Below are 21,866 nucleotides of genomic sequence, written 5' to 3'. Positions count from 1 at the left end.
TGAGCCCAGCTCCGTCTTCCCCCGACGAGTCTGTCGTCGGAAGGGTCTGACTGCGCGCTCAAGGCGCTGTTGACGCTGAACGTGGAGCGGACACACAGCGTCGGGCTGCCGTCCACCACCATCAGGAGGCCCTTCAGCTGCTGCACCTCATTCGCCAGCTCCTCGTTACTCCTCCGCAGACAGGCGTTTTCGTCGTTGAGCTTATTAGCTGTCAGTTCCTCCTCCAATTTGAGTATCTTTTTCCGAAGTCGTACGTTTTCCTCCAAGATCTGGTCGGGCTTTCGGATTTTTCGAGCCTGCCGATTGTTGTCACAGCTGGCGCTCCTTGTTGTTCGGGCCGGCTTGACGCTTATCTTTGTCGCGGCCATGGCTGCGGAGGAAGCGGTGCTGCCCATGATGCTACCCCGCCGCGACGGTACCCAGACGTGCGGTGAGAAAGGCGGCTGAACGTTAGCGTAGACGCCGACGACTGTTCTTTCCCCCACTGCAAGTCGGCGCAGGAAAAGAGCTTCGCGCACGGTATGAAATCTCTGAATAGGTAAGCTGTGAAGAGACGTCCCGCTACCACTGTGCGCTGCAAGGCTGTTTCTGCTCTCAAACGTTGGGGCGTCCTTTTTATCACGTTACATCAGCGAGGGGCGCAGCTGATACGTTGTTTTGTGCGGCCGGTTGCTAGGATGGGCCCCCATGACGACCACAAACATAAGCCAACAGTTCACATTACCAGGAAGAGAGACGATTGCAAATCTCACGCTCGATGATACGGCGGGCGCTGGACGTCAGTGCGCCGGCCCAGCTCACCCAGTTTCGCGCCATTGACGTCACGTTTCTCCCGTGTAATTTCCTGGCCGCTGGACTTAATGGGCTACTTGCGTCAGCGTCTGCCAACCGCGCCGACCACTGACGCTTCTGCATTCCTACTCGAGTTGCTTTGGGGAGGCCTGCCGTGGACTCTTAGCAAAATGGAACGAAAATCTGACGCAAAATTTGTATCTATATAGCGGGTATAACCGCCCTTCGGCGTAACACACTAGCACGTGATGCAAAAGATATCATATAAAGATTACCAAACTAACCACATGGCTACGAACTAATCCAAGAACAACGTAATATAATATTCATCTATTACAGTGTTGTTGACAGCCCTTTACTCATATTGTGTGTTGTCTGAAAATCACACTCCCGAAGATATTATGAATCAGTCAAGGTATAACATTGTGTATGATTTAGTACGGGTGAGTGGTAATTTGTCTGCATGTGTACTTAGACTTAGATCCTCCCGTGTCAAGTGGCGCATCGGGCAGCAAGCTTCCTTTATTCAGCGCGGTTTCGGGCCAGGACTTTCTGCTCCTTTCTCCTTTCATGGTAATCCCCAGTTGGTCAAGGTCCTTCTGTAGCATGTGTCTCCATGTAAGTTTGAGTCTTCCCCTTTCTCTTTTCCCTTTGTTGGGTTTCCATTGTAGTGCTGTTTTTGCGTGTCGTTCTGAACAAATGGCCTGTGTCTGCACGTGTAAAACGTGCTTTATGCACGAGTCAACAGCTACTGGGACGAATCAAAGATACAATTTCACAAAAACTGTTGTGAACATATACTGTATGCACCTGTTCTCAACACCTTTTAAGGTGTTGAGAACAGGTGCATACAGTATATGTTCACAACAGTTAAAACAATGAGAGAGGTCACATCGTGGCATGGAATGAAAGCATCACGTTCAAGCAGATACGTGCACGAATAAACATGAAGCATTTATAGAAATCATAATGATTTGTATTCTCCAAGCAGATATAAGGTCAGACTCAGTGTTTTTCAGACATTTCCATGCTTTTCGTATTAGTCTACGATTGTATGCCTTCTATATCTCTCATATTATCACTAGAAAGATACGAAAAACACACGTAAAGCACTGAGCCAAGACCCTATGTCTGCTTTCAAATTAGATAGGGCGTATCTTTATAACGTTAACGTTAGAGAGGCCCTTCTTGCTCCGACAAATAATTCAAAACACGCCTGTGATGTTTGATATAATCATTCCATACGTCAGCGCTCACAGAAGGATTCCAAGAACACAACAAACCAAAACAATTAGTTAAACCCTCAGGGGTCCTTTTGTAAATTGGACGACGCTTCCAGGCATAATTCAGCCACTCAAAGAAATTAAGATAGCCTCCTTGATTCACTAAATGCAGTGAAGTTGTTTTTGAAAACAGCGTCTCTTTTGCATCACAGCACTATTGAAGTTACCCCATCAAATATTCAAAGTAAAGCATCATATGTCATGAATTCATATTTTCTTCGGTAAAAAAATGATAGAAGTTTGCCAAAAAGGGTCAGTTTCATGTACGGCCACGGTGTATGGTACTGATACACGATTCAGTACCAAGGACAGGTACAGTATGTGGTATGTGATACATGATTCCGTACCAATGACAGCAACAGTGTATGGTACGGATAGATGATTCAATACAAATGACAGGCACGGTGTATGGTACTGACACATGATTCAGTACCAAGCACAGCAGTACAGGCACAGTGTATGGTACTGTTACATTTTTAGTACAAAGGGTAGGTACAGTATGTGGTACTGTTAAATGATTCAGTACTAAGGACAGGCACAATGTATGGTACTGATACATGATTCAGTACCAAGGACATAATCAATGCATGGTACTGATACTTGACTCGGCACCAAGGACAGGTATAGTGTATGTTTTATCAGGTGTTTTCGACAGCTGAACCGTGCCGATTAGGGAATAAAGAAACATTCTATTTAGGATCTAGCCAGTGACGGGATGATTTTTTCCACATGGGCCGATTACTAACTGATAATAATATCATGCCATGTCTATCACATATTTCGTCTGAACTCTATTCACCCCAGCTCTCGTCAGGTCATTGACGTTGACATGATACTAGTATTCTGTAATAAAATCCACTAAAGCCCACGAGGAAGAGTGGGTATAGTGACATCCTGTTTATGAAATTCCATCCATTTTTGCCCTATGCGCATGTGAGCCGGTTTTAAGATTGTCCCGCAGCTAAACAGCAACGGCCCAAGCAACGGTTTGTGCTGATTACATACTGCCTTCAGTTTGGTTGATAACATTGGCTGCCGCCAGGCTAGCAGAAACTACCGAAAAACGATATGAAAACATTTTCAGACAGATCTCATGGCAACGAACAAATCAAAGAACTACGTTATATAATATTCATCTATAACAGTACTATTGACAGCCCTTTACTCATATCCTCTGTTGTCTGGAAACCACACACCTTAAGACATGGTTAGTCAGGTGTAAATTGTCCGAGTAGAGTATATATGATTTGGCAGCGGTGAGTGGTAATTAGTACATCTGCACGTGCAAAACGTGGTCTATGCACGAGTGAACAACTACTGGGATGAATCCCAAAAACAATTTCACGAAAAGCGTTGTGAACATGCATATATGCGCCTGTTCTCAAAACCTTGACAATGAGAGGTCACATCGTGACATGGAATGAAAACATCACATGCAAGCAGATACGTGCATGAATAAACAATATTCTCGAAGAAGATGTAAGGTCCTGCTTTGTGTTTTACGCGCGTTTTAAGACATTTTCTATGTATTTCTGTTACTCTTATATGCGTTCTCTTGTCTCCTATTGCTACTAGACGAATACCTCAAAAACACACGTAAATCACTGAACCGAGCCCTCATGTCTACTTTGAAATTAGATAGGGCGTATCTTTAGAACATAACTGCTAGAGAGGACCTTCTTGCTCCGACAAATAATTCAAAACACTGTGTTACTGATACATGATTCCGTACCGATGACAGCAACAGTGTATGGTACGGATAAATGATTCAATACCAAGAACAGGCACAGTGTATGGTACTGTTACATTTTTCAGTACCAAGGATAGGTACAGTATATGGTACTGTTAAATGATTAAGTACTAAGGACAAGCACAATGTATGGTACAGATACATGATTCAGTACCAAGGACATACTCAATGCATGGTACTGATACTTGACTCAGCAAAATGGACAGGAATAGTGTATGTTTTATGGTGAACATGTTAAAAACGATCAGGTGTTTTTGTCAGCTAAACCGTGCGGATTAGGGAATAAAGAAAACTTTAATTTGGGATCTAGCCAGTGAAGGGAGAACTGATAATATGATAACGCCCTTGTCTGTGTAATATTTTGTCCTAAAGGGCACTGCACCTCGCCAAACTGAACTTTGTTCACCCCAGCTCTGTTCAGATCATTGACTATTACACGTTACTACTATTCTGTAATAAAATCCACCAAAGCCGGAGAGAGAGGTGGGTATAGTGACATCCTGTTTATGAAATTCCATCCATTTTTCTGCCCTATGCGCATGTCAGCCAGTTTCAAGATTGCCCCGCAGCTAAACATCAATGACCCTAGCAACGTTTTGTGCCGATTATCTCCATGAAAAATGGAGATATAGTTTTGGGTGTGTCTGTCTGTGTGTATGTGTGTTTGTGTTTCCGCACTACTGTAGTCAGCATAACTCAGGAACCTCTTGATGGATGACGATGATATTTGGTGTATGGGCAGGTGTTATAAAACCAAAAGTCAAGGTTGATTTTGGGCCCCCTGGTATGTGACCTTGGTACTGCAGCAGAACTTCCGTTTTTGAATCTTTTGACCTGGACGTGCTATGGTCTTGATTTTCGGGTGGCTGATAGCTTGTGATGTAATAAAGAAGTGGTGTAGCGTTGGGCCCCCTTGCAGCTTGATCTGGAAATGCAGGGCGCTATTGTGAAAATCTTCTAAGGAGAATAATTGAAAAAATGAACGACGATTTTCCATGATATAAAGTATGCAGGTAGTTTAGACATAGTTTTGCCATGACATGTCATTTACTGAAAATATTTCCTTAATTGTTATCTGCTTATTTCTCCGATTTCACAAATTGAACGAGGCAACGAAAAAATGCTGTCAATCAGATCTTCTCAATCAATTAGTAGACGATAGCTTTCAGAAAACTTTGAGAACGATGCCATCCCCGACTGACATATGCAAGAAAGTAGCTTTTCATCATCAGGTAAATGTCAATATACTGGGTCACTTTATGTGCATTTCGTTTCGTTTTGATATTCACTCACTGCTTCCTTTTGTGCGTTTCGGGTTACATTTTCAAACGAAGAAGAAACTATTTTTTTAAGAAAGAAGGATAGTGTCACGGAACAAACCGGCGTACTTGCCAGCGGCTCTCCCCTTTCTTCTTAAGGTTTCATTCTTAAACCTGTAAAGATTTACATATAATATTACGTATAAGATTACGATCCAAACAATCTGACATCATTGCCAGGAGCTTTGCCTCTTTCTTTTTATTTGCCAGGACATCATTGCCAGGAGCTTTGCCCTTTTCTGAACGTTTCATCTACAAAGGACGTGATGAATATGATATCGTTACGAAACGATCGGACGTCCGTTTGTTAGGAAATGTGCTTTTTCCTGTCGACATTTCGCCGGTTATTTAAAACAGGAAGAACTGTGGAATCAAAGACCACAGTGTGTCAATCACAGTGATTTGGCGCAGTATGATAACACTGTGGTGAGCAACCTGACTCCCGGTGGACCCATGAAGGAGATTTAATCAGCTTGCAGGCTAATTTTCTGTCTTTATATCGACTGCACACATAGTTTGTCGTCAAGACAATCTAAGTCTCAGAAGAAAACAGAAGGGCGTTTCCAAGACAAAAATGTCAAAGCATTTAATCTCTGTATGCGTGTTTCATGAAAAACTCAAGCTCGGTGGGACAATTTTCGGTGGATATGTAGAACAACAAGCACAATGCAAGGTACTGATACATGATTCAGTACCACGGACAGGCACTGTGTATGGTACTGATGCGTGATTCAGTGCTAAGGACAGGCACAATGTATGGTGCTGATACATGTCTCAGTACCAAGGACAGCCACAGTCTATGATACTGATATATACATCCGGCGTGACGTCCCTATCCGACAAAAAACCAATGCAACCCCTTGCAGTCATGCCGAACTTCCATCCTCTTGATCCGGAATGTATGCTTTATTTTAGATAAAAGTCAACACCTCAAGTCCTTGCAAACTAAAAACTTTAAGGTTTGAGGTAAGTTTGTTAAGAGATATACACATACGTGTACTAATTATCATCATAATTATCATCATTGTCATCATCTTCACCGCTTTTAAGTTCTTCCACTAAGGCGGGCCGGAATTGTTTTCCAGATTTTTTTTGGTTTGCTACTGTCCGCTGCACTCCCTCCCAACTGCAGTCCATCTCAGCAAGGCCTCGCTCAACAGTTTATTTGCAACAGTCCGCCATGACCCCCCTCCATTTTTTTTCTGTACTAATACCTTTAAGTTGATGCTTGTGCGTTCCTACGATCGAGTTGCTTTCGGGAAGGCTGCCGCGGACACCTAGCAAAACCGAACAAAAATCTGACGCCAAAAAAATAAGATATAAAGATTTTCAGACAGATCTTATGGCAAGGAATAAATCTAGGAACTATGTAACATAATATTCATCTATAACATCCCTTTACTCATATTCTCTGTTATCTGGAAACCATACGTCGCAAGATATAATCAGTCAGGTGTAACATTGTCCGAGTAGAGTATATATAATTTGGCAGCGGTGAGTGGTAATTAGTACATCTGCACGTGTAAAACGTGGTCTATGCACGAGTGAACAACTACTGGGATGAATCACAGATACAATTTTATGACAATTGTTTTGATCATATGCGCATGTTCCTTGATAATGAGAGAGGTCTCATCTTGACATGAGATGAAACCCCATGTAAGCAGATACGTTCAGAAATAAACATGAAAATTTATTGAAATCATGATTATTTGTATTCTCAACGCTAATATAAAGTCCGACTCAGTGCAATGTTTTTCTTATTAGTCTACAATTGTATGTCTTCTAGATCGCTCATAGTACCACTAGAAAGATACGAAAATCCCTCAAAAGCACACGTAAAGCACTGAGCCGAGCCTCGTGTCTACTTTGATATTAGATAGGGTGTATCTTTCGAACATAACTGCCCTTCTTGCTTCGACAAATAATTCAAAACACGCCTGTAATATTTAATGTCATCATTCTCTACGTCAGCGCTAGCAGAAGGATTCAAAGAACAAACCCACAGGGGTCCTTTGGTAAACTGAACGATGCTTCCAGGCATAATTCAGTCACTCAAAGAAATGAAAAGAGCCTCATTGATTTGCTAAATTCAGCGAAATTGTTTTTGAAAATAACGTCTCTTTTGCATCACAGTACTATTGAAGTTACATCATCGAATGTTCAAAGTAAAGCATCATATTTCATTCTTCCTCACTACTTTGGTTGATGAAAAAAATTGTAGAATTTGCCAAATGGACTCAGCTTCAAGAACGGTCACAGTGTACGGTACTGTTACATGATTCATTACTAAGGACTGTCACTGTGTGTGATACTGATTCAGTACCAAGGACAGGCACTGTGTGTGATACTGATACGTGATTCAGTACGTTGGACATACTCAATGCATGGTACTGATAGTTGACTCAGCACCAAGGACAGGAATAATTGATGTTTAATGGTGGTCTGTCACGTATTTCCTCCTTAAGGGCACTGCACCACGCGAAACTGAACCCTATTCACCCCAGCTCTGGTCAGGTCATTGACGTTTACATGATAGTATTCTGTAATAAAATCCACTAAAGCCGACGAGAGAGAGTGGGTATAGTGACATCCTGTTTATGAAATTCCATCCATCTTTCTGCCCTATGCGCATGTGAGCCGGTTTCAAGATTGTCCCGCAGCTAAACAGCAACGGCCCTAGCAACGGTTTTTGCTGATTACGCAGATTGTCTTCTGTCGGCTCGACAACATTGGCGGCCGCCAGGGCAACGGTCGCATCGAAAAACGATATGTAGACACCAGCCATTGTATACAAGCTCCCGGGAAATCGAGATTGTGTCAAGAAACGGTCATCTGCCTTGACATGTCATTTACTAATTTTTTTCCAATTGCTATCTCCGATTTCACAAAGAATTACTAGAACTTTACAAACTATAGGATTACGATCCAAACCAACTGTCATCCTTGCCAGGAGCTTTGCCTTTTTTCTGAACGTTTCATCTACAAAGGAATTGATAAGTTTGATGTTCTCACTACACGACCGGACGTCCGTTTGTCAGGAAATTTGCTTTTTCTTGTCGACATTTCGCCGGTAGATCTAATCAGGAAGAACTGCCGAATCAAAGGTTGCAGCGTGTCAATCATAGTGTTTTGGCGCAGTATAATAACACAGTGATGAGAAAGTTGACTCCCTGGTGGACCCATGAAGGAGATTCAATCAACTTGCCGGCTAATATAATTTCCTGTCTATGCAGCGACTGTACCCATGGTTTGTCACCAAGACAATCTCAATCTCCGTGGAGATAACAGGAGCTATCTCGCAGGACGTCTCCAAGATAAAAGTCTGAAAGCATTTAATCTTTGCCTGCGTGTTTCATAAAAACCCCAAGCTCGGTGGGTCAGTTTTTGGTGGATATGTAGATCAAAGAAATATCTACAGGTAAGGTATAATGTATGGTACTGATACATAACCGAGCGCTAACGACAGGCAAAGTGCGTGGTACTAATACATGATTCAGTACCAAGGGCAGGCACTATGTGTGGTACTGATACATGAATCAGTACCAAGGGCAGGCACTATGTATGGTACTGATACATGAATCAGTACCAAGGACAGGCACTATGTGTGGTACTGATACATGATTCAGTACCAATAACAGGCTCTATATGTGGTACTGATACATGAATCAGTACCAAGGGCAGGCACTACGTGTGGTACTGATACATGACCAAGTACCAAGGACAGGCACTATGTGTGGTACTGATACATGACCCAGTACCAATAACAGGCACTATGTGTGGTACTGATACATGAATCGGTACCAAGGACGGTACTGATACATGAATCAGTAACAAGGGCAGGCACTATGTATGGTACTGATACATGAATCAGTACCAAAGGCAGGCACTATGTATGGTACTGATACATGACTCAGTACCAAGGACAGGCACTATGTGTGGTACTGATACATGATTCAGTACCAATAACAGGCTCTATATGTGGTACTGATACATGAATCAGTACCAAGGGCAGGCACTATGTGTGGTACTGATACATGACTAAGTACCAAGGACAGGCACTATGTGTGGTACTGATACATGACCCAGTACCAATAACAGGCACTATGTGTGGTACTGATACATGAATCGGTACCAAAGACAGGTACTATGTGTGGTACTGATACATGACTCAGTACCAAGGGCAGGCACTATGTGTGGTACTGATACATGACTCAGTACCTAGGACAGGCACTATGTGTGGTACTGATGCATGACTCAGTACCAAGGACAGGCACTGTGTCTGGTACTGGCACATGATTCAGTACTGAGACATGTTTCAGTACCTAGGACAGGCACAGTTTATGGTACTGCTACATGATTCATTACCAGGGACAGCCACAGTCTATGGTACAGTATGACTCAGTATCAAGGACGTCCGGCCTGACGTCCCCATCTGAAAAAAAACGAAGACAACCCCTAACAGTCATGCCGAGTAAGGCTCGAGGGTCCATTCTCTGGATCCAATGAATGTGTGCTATGTTTAACTTTTCTGTCCTTGGAAACCGAAGGTCCACGTTAAAGTTTGTTAAGAAAAATACACATCAATGTACTAATACCCTGATGTTGGCTTATAAAGTGACTAAATCCTACTTTCATTTACAAAATAGCTCTTAATAGTTTCTATAAAAATCGCAACATTCATGTTAAGTGTGAGTCCTTTGTTTTCATTTTAAGTAAACATTTTCAAATTCATCTGTTTTGTAGGTTGTAAGGATATCGAGAGCAGCCTGGTATACATCATATCGTATCTCCGGTTTGCTACTACAATAGCTTCCCTGTCGAATATTTAGATAACAATCGCTCCTCTATTAACGGGTGCCAGCCTCAACAAGGAAGCGATTAGAGGATGGATGTGGTTAAAATCCAGGCTACGTTAAGCGGTCTGTTTTTTTATGCTTAACATTCTATTGACCGCAAATGCCACTCTCTTATTTTCGTAAGTACATGGGAGCCTATAGGAACAACAACCTACGGATTAAAGATTTTAACAGCGGATAAATCGAGACTTATAGCATGAGATCAAGGAAGGTTTAGGAGGTATCAGCAGTTCACAGGAAGTATTAAACAAGAATCAGCTTTCCTACCGAAAAAGGAAAAAGGTTTTGACGTCAAAGGATAAACAGATTGAGTCGGCTCTGGTGTTTATCATCATGAAATGCGATTCTTCAGTGTTTGTACTAATTTCTCAAACTCTTAATATTTGAGCCGAGTATAAAAACACTATCATAGTTATATTAGGGCTCGAAAATTGAATTTTGAAAGTCAATTTCTTTAGTAACTTCTAAACATGATTAGTTTAAACAACACTATCACAATGTATAGTGACGTCCATGATTAAAAATATGACGCCGGCGTGATGTGAGAACTCACTGAAAATCGTCGTGGGTTTTTTTGTAGGCTTGCGAGACTAAGAGGATCAATGTACGGCTCGTTTTGGGCAGTTTTAAAATTCTCAAAGTGTGAAGTTATTACGCCAATGTGCTAAACAGTGTTAGTAAATGTCACTACCATATACATGGCGCCCTAATTTTTTGCTCTAATATTGCCTTTAACAAAATCACTTGTGACCTCAATTCATACAGTGCGCCACGTGCCATGCTGCCACGTGAGTAAGCCTGTTTTTTCTGTGGGCGAACTGTCCAAAACCCTTGACGTCAAAATGTGTAGCACTGGCTAAAACGAAATTCCAAATGACAGTTGAGCTCAAAGAACGGTGTCCACTTCGCTTGATGAAATCGAAGTCGTGATATTAAAATTCTGCCGTGTTCACTGAGACGTCATAGCACCTAGCGTCAATAATCAAGAGCTGATTTTTTAGTGTTGTTTTGTTGATACAACCAGAAAGCTGTTGACACGAAAAATTCGCATTTCTGTGTGATAATCACTTTAAAGCACACCTGATACAACGGGGATAAGACTTCAGACGATATAGCCAACTGTCGTCGGCTTTCGCCTTTGTAGGCTTGTCACTCTAGATCTTTTTTCGATTCAAGTGTTCCAAAAGCGCATTATCTATAATCACTTCTGGCTCAAGTACTCCTTGACGTCTATTTCGTGCGCTTCACATGAAAAGTAATGAAACGATGAAAGAGACAGCTGGGTTTATGCGTAAAGAAAGAAGATCATTCGTCCACCCACAAACCGTTAAATAATCGACCTTTAGTTCGTGTCTGGACGTCTCAGCTCACTCAGTTGGTTTTACTTATTATAATTATTTCCAAGAACCTTACTCTGTCGGCTAATGAGGAGCCTTTACATAAAAACGCAATGGATGATGGGATTTACCTCAAGGATGATGGGACACATCTGTTCAACCAATTTCATATCTTTATCACGGTCATATTGATAAATCATACAGACGTTTGAATATAATAATAAAAAGAAAGATCTTAGTGGTTACTTCAGCACAAAGGACAGCACTAAACTTAGTGTTTACACAACTTGTACTGTTGTATTGAAGCAAGCTCGCAACCAATATTAACGGGAGGGAATGTTTTCAATTCAATGCCTAATAATTCGAACAATACGTTAAGCTATATGCTGTACCAAAATTAGGTACAAGCTACATATACTCCGACAAAATCATTTACTTCCCGACTACTCTTGAAGCAGAGGCTGGGCTCTGGTTGGTTTTTGACGTGTTTTTAGGCGTTTTTGTCCTGCTCTCTATTTTGTCCCGTTTTTGTTGTGTCGCCAGCACACACAGTGTGTAGCTATAGCAAAATAGAAGGCCTGACAAAAACGCCTAAAAACGCGTCAAAAACCACCCAGAGCCCAACCTCTGCTTGGAGAGCTCTTCCCGACCGATAGCGAGACACAAAGCACAAATGGAAGGTATGAATATAGAGTAATTTTTGCCTGATTTCGAAATAAAAAAACAAGAAATTTCATTGCCCTCCGACGGTGGTCAACATGCCAAACATTGGCAAATATGTCTAAGGTGTTTCATTGCATATGCATACCCAGTGTAGTTCCTGCCCATGATGGTATGATAGCAAGCTGTTTTCTGCATTTGTGCTAGCAAGGCCATTATCTGAATAATGGGGGGGGGGTCTAGTTAATTGAGCTGTATATACAAGGTGTTTCATCGCATATGACCCAGTGTAGTTGCTTCCGATGATGGTACAACAAGCTCTTTTCTGCATTTGTTGTAGTTAGTCTATTGAGTATGTATACACATCTACAAGGACATGTTTACATTAAACAAAGGAGGTCTTATCAAGGAGGTCTTATATTATATATGAAACCTCATTGGTTGAATACAGGAATAAAAGACCTGTTGGTCATGATATGATATTTCGTCGCCTCAATTCTTGTTTAACCAGACTTATGATCTCAAAATTGGAAAATATAGGAATCTTATTTTTTGGCCCGCCTTTTTTTTCGCCCTATCTTATCAATTCTAGAGTTTGCGGAGGATGTCATCCATAAAGTTTACTTGCTGTGGCCTAATACATGTATTATCTTTAGAAGATTACAATGATGTCCGGAGATTGAGGATGAATGCCCTAATAACATCTATTCATCCTGCATTACTGCAGATATCAACGTTGATGAATTCAAACGCTTCCAGGCCGGATACACCTCCAGTACTTCCACTGTAAGTAAGTAATGGTGCCATGTGACGTCATCACCAGGCAAGCACGGACACGTGCAGCTAAGGGCACGTGTACATACTTAGCCTTGGCACGAATACCACATGTCAGAGATCGAGAGAGAAAGAGAAAGAGAAAGAGAGAGGGGGAGAGAGGGATGGAGAGAGAGAGAGAGAGAGAAAGAGAGAGAGAAAGAGAAAGAGGGAGAGGGAGAGAGAGAGAGAGAGAATCAGAGAGAGAGAGGCAGTGATCGAGAGAGATCGAGAGAGATCGAGAGAGAGAGGAGAGGGGGATCGAGAGAGAGGAGAGAGAGAGAGAGAGAGAGAGAGAGAGAGAGAGATTTAAGAGTTGCTTCAATTTCCCATTGTTTTTACCATATCCGACCACTTTGAAATATCATATTTGTACTAAAATCACAAAACCTTCTTTTTACTTTTTATGAGGTTTAAATCTCCCTGTTGTTATCTTTTGACTATATTGAGTGTGGCTCACTCACTGGCGCCCCTATCCATATCTGTGCAAACTTCACAAGGTTGACGTTGGCAAGACTCACAGGTGGCAACCAAAAGTGAATACCATCTGTCTATTCATTACTGTCGCCAAGAAGGCTATGTTTTCGGTAGCGTTCAAATGTGTGTGTGTGTGTGTGTGTGTGTGTGTGTGTGTGTGTGTGTGTGTGTGTGTGTGTGTGTGCGTGTGCATGTGTGTCTTTCTATCTATCTGTCTGTCTGTCCGCCTGTCTGTCTGTCAGTCTTTCTGTCTGTCTGCCTGTCAACACGATAGCGCAAGAATGCCTTGATGAGACCAAATTACTTGGCGAAGGTATGAGGTCGTGGAACCCTAATTTATCCTGCCACCATATATGGAAACCTGCATATTTTTGATTCAAGTGTCCTGTATAACGTTATTTGATCACCTGTGCGATGGATATTGTCAAAGTTCACGCAGGCCATGACGAATCTCATAAGTCTGAGATCGTGGCAGAACATCTAAAGACAGAGATCAAACAACGCAAGCGCTACTCGTACATGTGATGTTGTTTGTCTTGCAGTGCGTTTGAAATGGCTGTTGATTAACAGGGATAATTAATTTAGTTACAAATTAAAATAGTCCAAAGGAAGAATGGAAGATCAAGACAATTTCGGATGAATGGATTCTGAGTGGTTCCTTTTAGGCGGAGCAAATGATAATCGATGGGAGGGAAATATAACGCGTTTGCCCGCAATTTTTTTCGTTTTCTTTCAAATGTTCATCGTTCAGGTACCACGAATTGTGCTCAGAACGTATCATTTCATGGTACTGTATCCTTTTCCTAAGGTTGAAACCCATTTGGCCAACAGTCTGACAGAAAGCTGATAATGATACACGTACAAACACCATGTACAACATGCCAGACTATTGCGTAGGTTGTCGCACGAAACTCCAAAGTCTTTTCATTGAAAGATCTTATTGATTTGTCTATATCTGCAGGGCTAGACTAACATTTCGCTCAAGACAAGTCTGGCAAATCATTTTCCCTATAGCCAGAGTGGTTAGTCTGGTAGAGACTAGCGCCCAATATCATATTACACAAATAAGTAATCTACACAAATATATTGAATGGGAAATTGGATCTGTTGATAGACGGAGAAAACGCCGTTGCATTTGTTTAGGGTCTTCTTGTTTCACAAAATACGGCGGCAATTTTGAATACGGTAGCCCTTCAGAACAATGTACTCCACAAATTCAATTGGTAAGATACGAAAGTAAATTTATGACCCACTATCTCTTTGTTTTCTTTATGAATACTGTTATTGTCAATTTTAAACGGTCACATTTATTAAGACAATGGCAAATAAGGTTAAGAAAGCTTTACACGATTTACAAGCCTTTCGCCATTGGCTTTTTCTCGAAAGCACGAAAATTAGGCAATTTGGCGCTCATTTTACTTACTTTGTGAAGGCGGCCTGGAGCGGTACTGCAGATTAGGCTTTGCTAAAAATGTAGCACTGCACTCAACTTGTTTTTAACATGTACATTACCACATACAGAGAACAATACGCTTGATAAGATAAAGATAGTTCCATAGCCTTTTTGAGAGACAGTGGGTTATTTTCAACTGTGTGTAGGACATGCCATTGGAAGACGGAGCCCATCCCTCTCCTTCCATCACCTTTTACATCCCCAACCGAAATCAGGGTGCCCATTTGTACACCTAGGGTGGGGTGGAGTCAGGTTCTGGGCCCAACACCCGAACCCGGTAACCGTTACACCAACACGACGTCGCAACGTTGCACGTGTGGCAGACGTTGTTGTGGATAGGTGCTAAACTAAACGTCCTAGCATGTCAGACAATCGCGACTTACCAATTCATGAGCTCTAAAGACTGCACGAAGATTACAAAGGTAGACGCCAATGGTTAAAGAGCAAGCCACGTGACAAAGTCGTCGGAAGAAACAAACTAGGAGCACAGCGATTTCTTTGTGACATATGTACGGCAAGTTTCTCGCTCGTCCTTACATATGCAAGAAGGATCGTGAGTATGTTTCTTTTCTGTCCGTTCCACCGAACAGCACCTTATTTGTCGGAGTGCAAGAGATGTCTTGTCTTTTAGGAGTAGTCTCAGATTGTGGAGGATCAGTTGCACGTCATTTGTGAAAGCAATTGCAAGTGTTACTTTCGCCATGATGTCTTCAGTGGTAGTATTTGAACGGTGTTTGTGGTGTAGTAGCAAGCGTAACTTCATAAGCTATGGGTGGAGTGATATGAAATCTGGTATGCCGTTAGGTCTTGGCCCATCGAAGAAATCGAAGATTCTATAAATTGGGTGATTTTCATATTTACGGATGATATTGCTTGGCGAAGGTATGAGGTCGTCGAATATTTGTTTCAAATGCATCCAAACTCTCTACACGGAACAACACAACATGTGGTTCTTAGTGTATTTTTCAAATTTGTCTAAAAACGGACGCGTTCGTATGGTATAGACAGTTTTGCACGACTCCAACTTGACTTCGTGTGGTATGGAACTCTACTGCTAGTCACAATACATCCGTAAGCTCGTTTAGAAGGTAATCTTAGGAGTTCGTACACGTGTCGACGTAGGATGTAGTGGCGTATTTGGCCCCAAATCCACAGGTATTGGGTTTGAGTCCCCTGACATGCCGCCGATGTTATGCCCTTAAGAAAGGCACTTCACACGACTTTCCTCACTCCACAGAGGCGTAAAAATGTGTATCTAACTTCGGCTTGTGGGGAGGTAAAATAAGGCTGTGGAAGCTAGGGGGGATGGGCTCTGCCTTCCAATTACGTGCCCTTAACACATCCAACTCTCTTATTTACTGTAGATCTCCTGCTGGTAATCTCATTACAGTGAAAAGGACCTGTCTTCTTCTGGACAACAGAGGGAAGTCTAAGGTATGTTTCATCCATTTACCTCATACTTACAACACTATATTTATATTAGAGTACAGGTGATGCCATATGTTGTATCTACATTGATGTCTGTCGCCTTTCAGCATAATCAACCAGCGTTGATGTTGTCTGATAGCATGATATGGTTATGTATCACATCAAACAAAATTTCATATCTCAGCCCTGCGTATGCCCTCTCATTGCACCGGTGCCCGTAGGGGGTGTAGTCCCGGCCGGGCCCCGAAGCCACAAATTTGTTCCGGTGGACTGCCAGACACCGAAGGGGTGCCTCTCGGTATTTTCACGATTATGTTACGGCGTCTATTTGTTACCGGGTCCAGGTAGCCGCAGGTTGTCCCGCGGGGTCGTAGGGTTCACGACCGAAACAGCCCGTAAATTGCCCGGCAGGGCCCCTTGTTCCAATTGTGACCGTAGCATTACCTAAAACGCTCTTCCATCTTGTTACAGGTAGTGGTAATACGCGTGAATTGATGATATATATTTTCATCCTGTTCTGCAGGTTCTAAGTGCTAGTGTTGTAACAGCGCAGCTATCAGCTGGCCCGCCTGGACTTAGTCGGTTTGGGCACATGCATACTTAACTTACGTGGAACTCTTAAAACTAGAGATAGAGCATATTGCAAGTCATTCCAGTCCATAGAGTAAGATGGGAGGCTTCAAGTTGTTTATGGCAAGTTAGAATGCTCGCTACATGTACTAATGCCTTATTGTTAGATGAGATCACACTTTTTGTGCCAGCTTAACTGTGTATTGATTATAATTATGAACTTTGTGACGCTTATCTTCCTTATAAACCTGGCGTTATGTGCAGGTAGTGCACTTCCAGATAGTTGTTATGTCAAAAACGGTCGAACCACTGATATCCACTGCCAGAACTCCAACTTAACCAGTCTACCCAGCCGTCTACCGCGGTTCACTAGCACGTTGAACCTTCAGCACAATCTTTTCCGAAAAATCCCGGACATATCTGGCCTAGCGTCTCTACACATACTAAATCTCAGCCACAACCTTATCACAGAGTTTCCGTGGGGATCCTTGAAACATCTGATCTACCTTTGGCGACTCGATCTATCGCACAACCGTTTGACTTTTGTTAGACTCGACTTTGCATGTTTAGGACTTTATAATGTTAATATGGCCTACAATAAGCTGTCCACTTTCTCGGAGGCACACCTAGGCATCCCCACTGTTACTCCCCTTATGAAGAAGCACGGGTTCAAACATAGGGGTGCAGGAACCAGGTTTATACACGGCAATCCATTCCACTGTGACTGTCGTATGTCATGGCTGGTACATAAGGCTCTTGTGTTTCATCAGTGTTGGCCATTCTGTAATAGATCAAAGATTGGCCTGCTTTATCAAGATTTCTTGGAAAATGGCTCGCCTAATTGTAGTAGTCCTGAGACTCTAGAAAACGTCCCGTTACACAAGGCGAATCTATCTCACTGCCCAGTGTCACCGGCGGAAATCAATACAACAAACTCTATCAAAACATCTCAAAACCGGTTAGCCATCTCCCAAAACACGTCGACAGGCTACTTTTATGATTCGTCTCCAGTATCTTTAGCAACTGGACCGAAACTGAATGGGGTAAATAGTACAACACAGGAAAGTACGGTAGACCATACCGACAATTGCCAACTGGTCACGCACTCCTCTACCAAGACGGTTGCTCCTTCATCCAAAACTATGTCTAGTAACACTACGGGAACTCTCGTTATGGCTGCGATATTCGGTCTCGTTTCGCTTCTTATTCTAACCGCCGTTGTCCCAAAGGTAATAAAAAATAGGCAGAATTATGGTCAACAGAACGGATTAAACCAGACTGGGTTATCTGAGTCATCTGAAACTGCGGAAGGGTCTAATGAATATGACGAAATCAGCAATTTCACTCCTAACCTGATATACAGTAGCAGTAACGAATACAGCAACGATTTTTTGACTTGTACCATCCAAAGCCAAGATGCCATCCCGCAAATCGCAGATCTAGATACCAATGAGCTAAACTGTACAATGTCGGCGGTTGAGTTGAGCAGGCAGTATGACTACTCTATCATTTCATTAACAGAAAACGTTTTGTACCGCAGAGTCGAAGGTAAATGTAATCCCATTTACGGGCATGAGAAACCGCCCAGACGTTTTACTTTTTAGGGAAATCATCATGACAGCAGACTATTTGTATATGATCATAGATACTCTGAGTACTTGTCACACCGGTGCCCTGCACTCAACGATAGAGTTGTGCTCAGCAATGGCTATTATTCTGCCATGATACAGGGCTGTATACCTAAACCCTGGACCTGTTTAAATGATAATACCTGTACATTGTACCTGTAAAATTGTTCAGACACAGGCTATTGTTCTTTCATTCTAACACGTGTGCATTGTCTGTATAAAGTTTGGCAATGAGAAGTAGAAGAATGTTTTGTACATAGAATTCCTTGAACTATTTGATTAATATTTGACTGTGTTGAAGAAGTATCCGTTGTGGAGCCAGTCTAGCATTTTTCGACTACGTGTAGTTTTCTGATTGGTTCCCGGGTTCTGATTGCTAGCTCCAGGGCTTCTGATTGGTTCCCGGATTCTGATTACTAGCCTAGGCCAGGGATTTTGATTGGTTCCCAGGTTTTGAATCCTAGCCCAAGGGCTTGCTTCTAAATGGTTCCCTGGTTCTGATTGCTAGCCCCAGGGCTTCTGATTGGTTTCTGGGTTCTGATTACTAGCCCCAGGGCTTTTGATTGGTTCCCAGGTTCTGATTGCTAGCCCCAGGGCTTCTGATTGGTCCCCTGGTTCTGATTGCTAGCCCCAGGCCTTTTTTATTGGTTCTGTGGTTCTAATTGCTGGCCCCAGGGCTGCTGATTGACAGCCCACGAGGCAAAGAATCAAAACTGGCAAGCAATCAGAGCCCGGTAGCTATCAGGAAATTAAATCGCACGTAGCTGGAAAATTTAATTCGGGGTCTGCATGCGCAAAGGAGGCTATAAAAGTATAGACTAATATTTTGATGATACATAAAGATGGAAGTTGTTTTGTGTTACATTTGTTGTCAATAGATCAGGATTTGCACTGTTTTGCAGATGTCTATGAATCTATTACTAATCAGAATGAATTTTACCAGTAACAATTTTCTTTGCTGATATGCGATTATTATGTGCAGTTGTAATTTAACGATTGCTGTTATGTTGGGACAGAGTAATAACATAGAGTGAACACATGATATCTGATCATATTGGTTACTAGTATCAAAATTAACTGTACAAGTAGACAGACTTAACAAAGAATAAAGTTGATGGGTACGAGAACAATTTTTACATTCACCACTGTATCTGTAGGTCCACTGAAATAAGTGTTAAAGGACAATCTGAAAGGTTCTGGATAGTGCACATAAAATTGTACTACACATGGATTAGAGTGAACTTTTTTAGCGCCAGTATTAGAATATTTAAGCTTTGCCTCTAGATTTCTATCTTTTGTCATGCCATTAGTGAACATGTCCTATGCAAAAAAAAGTTACATCTATTCGCATGGACTATGAGAATTCCCAGTTTTCCCATAATTCTGACGTAAAGCGTCTACAAAGCTTGATGGAACATTGACGCACCACACATGTCTAACAATAACATGGACTTGTTTTTCACAGCAGGTCAGGAAAAGTTATGCGTGGACGCAGAATATTTGGTCTTATAAATGTCTGAAGGACTGGTGCTGTTCTGTTCGTCTTTGTATATCACAAGCGCCCCCAATGTATCTCGCAGCGAATTGCAGCTTCAATCTTAGAGAAATTGAAATTACATCATCGATCCATTTGTCTGTATATGACAGCAGCAGCAAACATCAATAGCATCAATATCTAAAATACCTTCGTGTGCCTCTATTTCTGAAGATACCCTATCTACATTTTTTTTATTTCTTGCGAGACAAATTAACCTGCTGCCTAACTCTGTAACCAATAGGGAATTTGGGTGCCAAACGGCTACTTCATAATTCAGAGTGCTAAAGAAGACTAATGCCATGTTTGTATATTTGGGGCTGTAAACGTGTAGTTTTGCAAGGCCAAGACAATTCTGGTTGAATGGATTCCGAGTAGTCCATTTTTCATTTTTTCGAGGCAAATGCTAATCAATGGAAGGGAAATGCAAATGTTTCACGTCTAGCTTCACTTTATTTCACATGTCCTTCAGCAGATACCAGGAAATGCACATTGGACGAATCATTTCAGAGCAGTATCTTTTCTTAAAGGTTTAAAGCCATGTGGCTGACAATCTGACAGAAAGCTGATACATACAAAAAATTTATCATTTATCAGTCTATAACTAGCTTTACTGCAGGGAATTAGTGTTCTGCTCAAGTAAAAGACGGGTTGCCCAAAGAATTCAGTCTGCATTAAGCGCCCCCAACCCAAAGTTACTGTAAATGCATTTAAACGTGTGATTTTCATTTTGGGTTAAGGCGAAAATGGAGTGTTTGCAGTGGTTTTAAGTTTGCGGCAGTGCTATAGTCACATACTGCTGCTTCAGTATTGGACAAAAATGTTCGCGGTGGTTTTAAGGTTGCGGTGAAACGGTCCCCACTAAAACCGTGAACATAAAACAACCGCAGACATATCTGCATTTACACTATATTGCACACATATCACAGAATTTTGAAAGGAAAACCTAATGTTAGAAGTGAACATTATGCAAATAAGGTGATTTTCATATACGACATTGCTTGGCGAAGGTTGCCAAACTGTTGTGTTTGACTTTGAAATGTGCTTGTGCATTTTGCAAATACATGTAATTGCCAACAAGTTATGTTTTGGTGCTATTTGTGGTTGGTGTGTTTGTTCGTAGACAGCATAACTCGAGAAGCTGGGAATGGTAAATGGTAGGTGTGTTTTATTTCTCACTATCAAAAACCAACTGACCAAAATGTAACTTGAATGAACTTAATGTAAACACTTCAGCGTCTCATTGGAGTATCTAATAACTCGGTTAACTTAATAACTATCAAGTATGAGGCAAATTCCAACAATATGTACAAATGTATTTCTTTACAACAGCATTACAAGTAACTATCAAGTGTGGTAAGTTACTGGTAACTGAAATCAGAACTTACAGAAGTGTGTTTTAACAAGTAGCTGTAAACAACAGTTCAACAACAAACTAATGTCGTTGACTCGTAATGAAAAAAGTTAACTCAAATGATGGGGCTTCTCTCAAGCAAATTCTGATCGTACAGTTTGCATGTCATTGTGTGTGAGCTACCATGTAGGCATTTCTAAACAAATTCAAGCAAGCTTTCCTCTTTTAAGAGAATAAATCTTATACTTTCAACTTGTATTTTATTCCTTATCATTGTGACAGTGTTTGTCTTATCTAATGACAATGTTACATGCGTTCTGTGCTACGTACATGGTCACTTTATATACAGTATATCTAGAATAAGGCTAATGATCTGTAACGGTTAAGTAGATGAGAGATGATTTTGTACAAATAACAAATTGTAAATATGTACTATGAATGATATTATCAGATTTGATTTCTATAGAAAAGTTTTAAATATTTTACATAGGCTACCCATGCCTGATACCTTTATGATGCAATTTGTGAAAAAACCTGAAACATACAGGTCAACAATGGCAATCTTTGAAGTTTGAAGAAATAAAAAGACTGTACCGTCTGCACAATGAG

The 21,866-nt window shown here is 41.6% G+C and overlaps 1 long non-coding RNA gene across 1 annotated transcript; it reads left to right on the top strand.

Moving 5' to 3' along the window:
- The first annotated feature begins 15,767 nt into the window (after positions 1 to 15,767).
- On the top strand, positions 15,768 to 17,032 carry LOC136449133 (uncharacterized). Its single transcript, XR_010757981.1, has 3 exons — positions 15,768 to 15,831; positions 16,108 to 16,177; positions 16,695 to 17,032. It is a non-coding gene; the product is annotated as an uncharacterized lncRNA (long non-coding RNA).
- Positions 17,033 to 21,866: the final 4,834 nt, after the last annotated feature.

This window comes from Branchiostoma lanceolatum, chromosome 14 (genome assembly GCF_035083965.1).
Source record: "Branchiostoma lanceolatum isolate klBraLanc5 chromosome 14, klBraLanc5.hap2, whole genome shotgun sequence".
Taxonomy (NCBI): Eukaryota; Metazoa; Chordata; class Leptocardii; order Amphioxiformes; family Branchiostomatidae; genus Branchiostoma; species Branchiostoma lanceolatum.
Note: the sequence above shows the minus strand (reverse complement) of the source record. Positions and strands in the feature narration are given on the sequence as shown.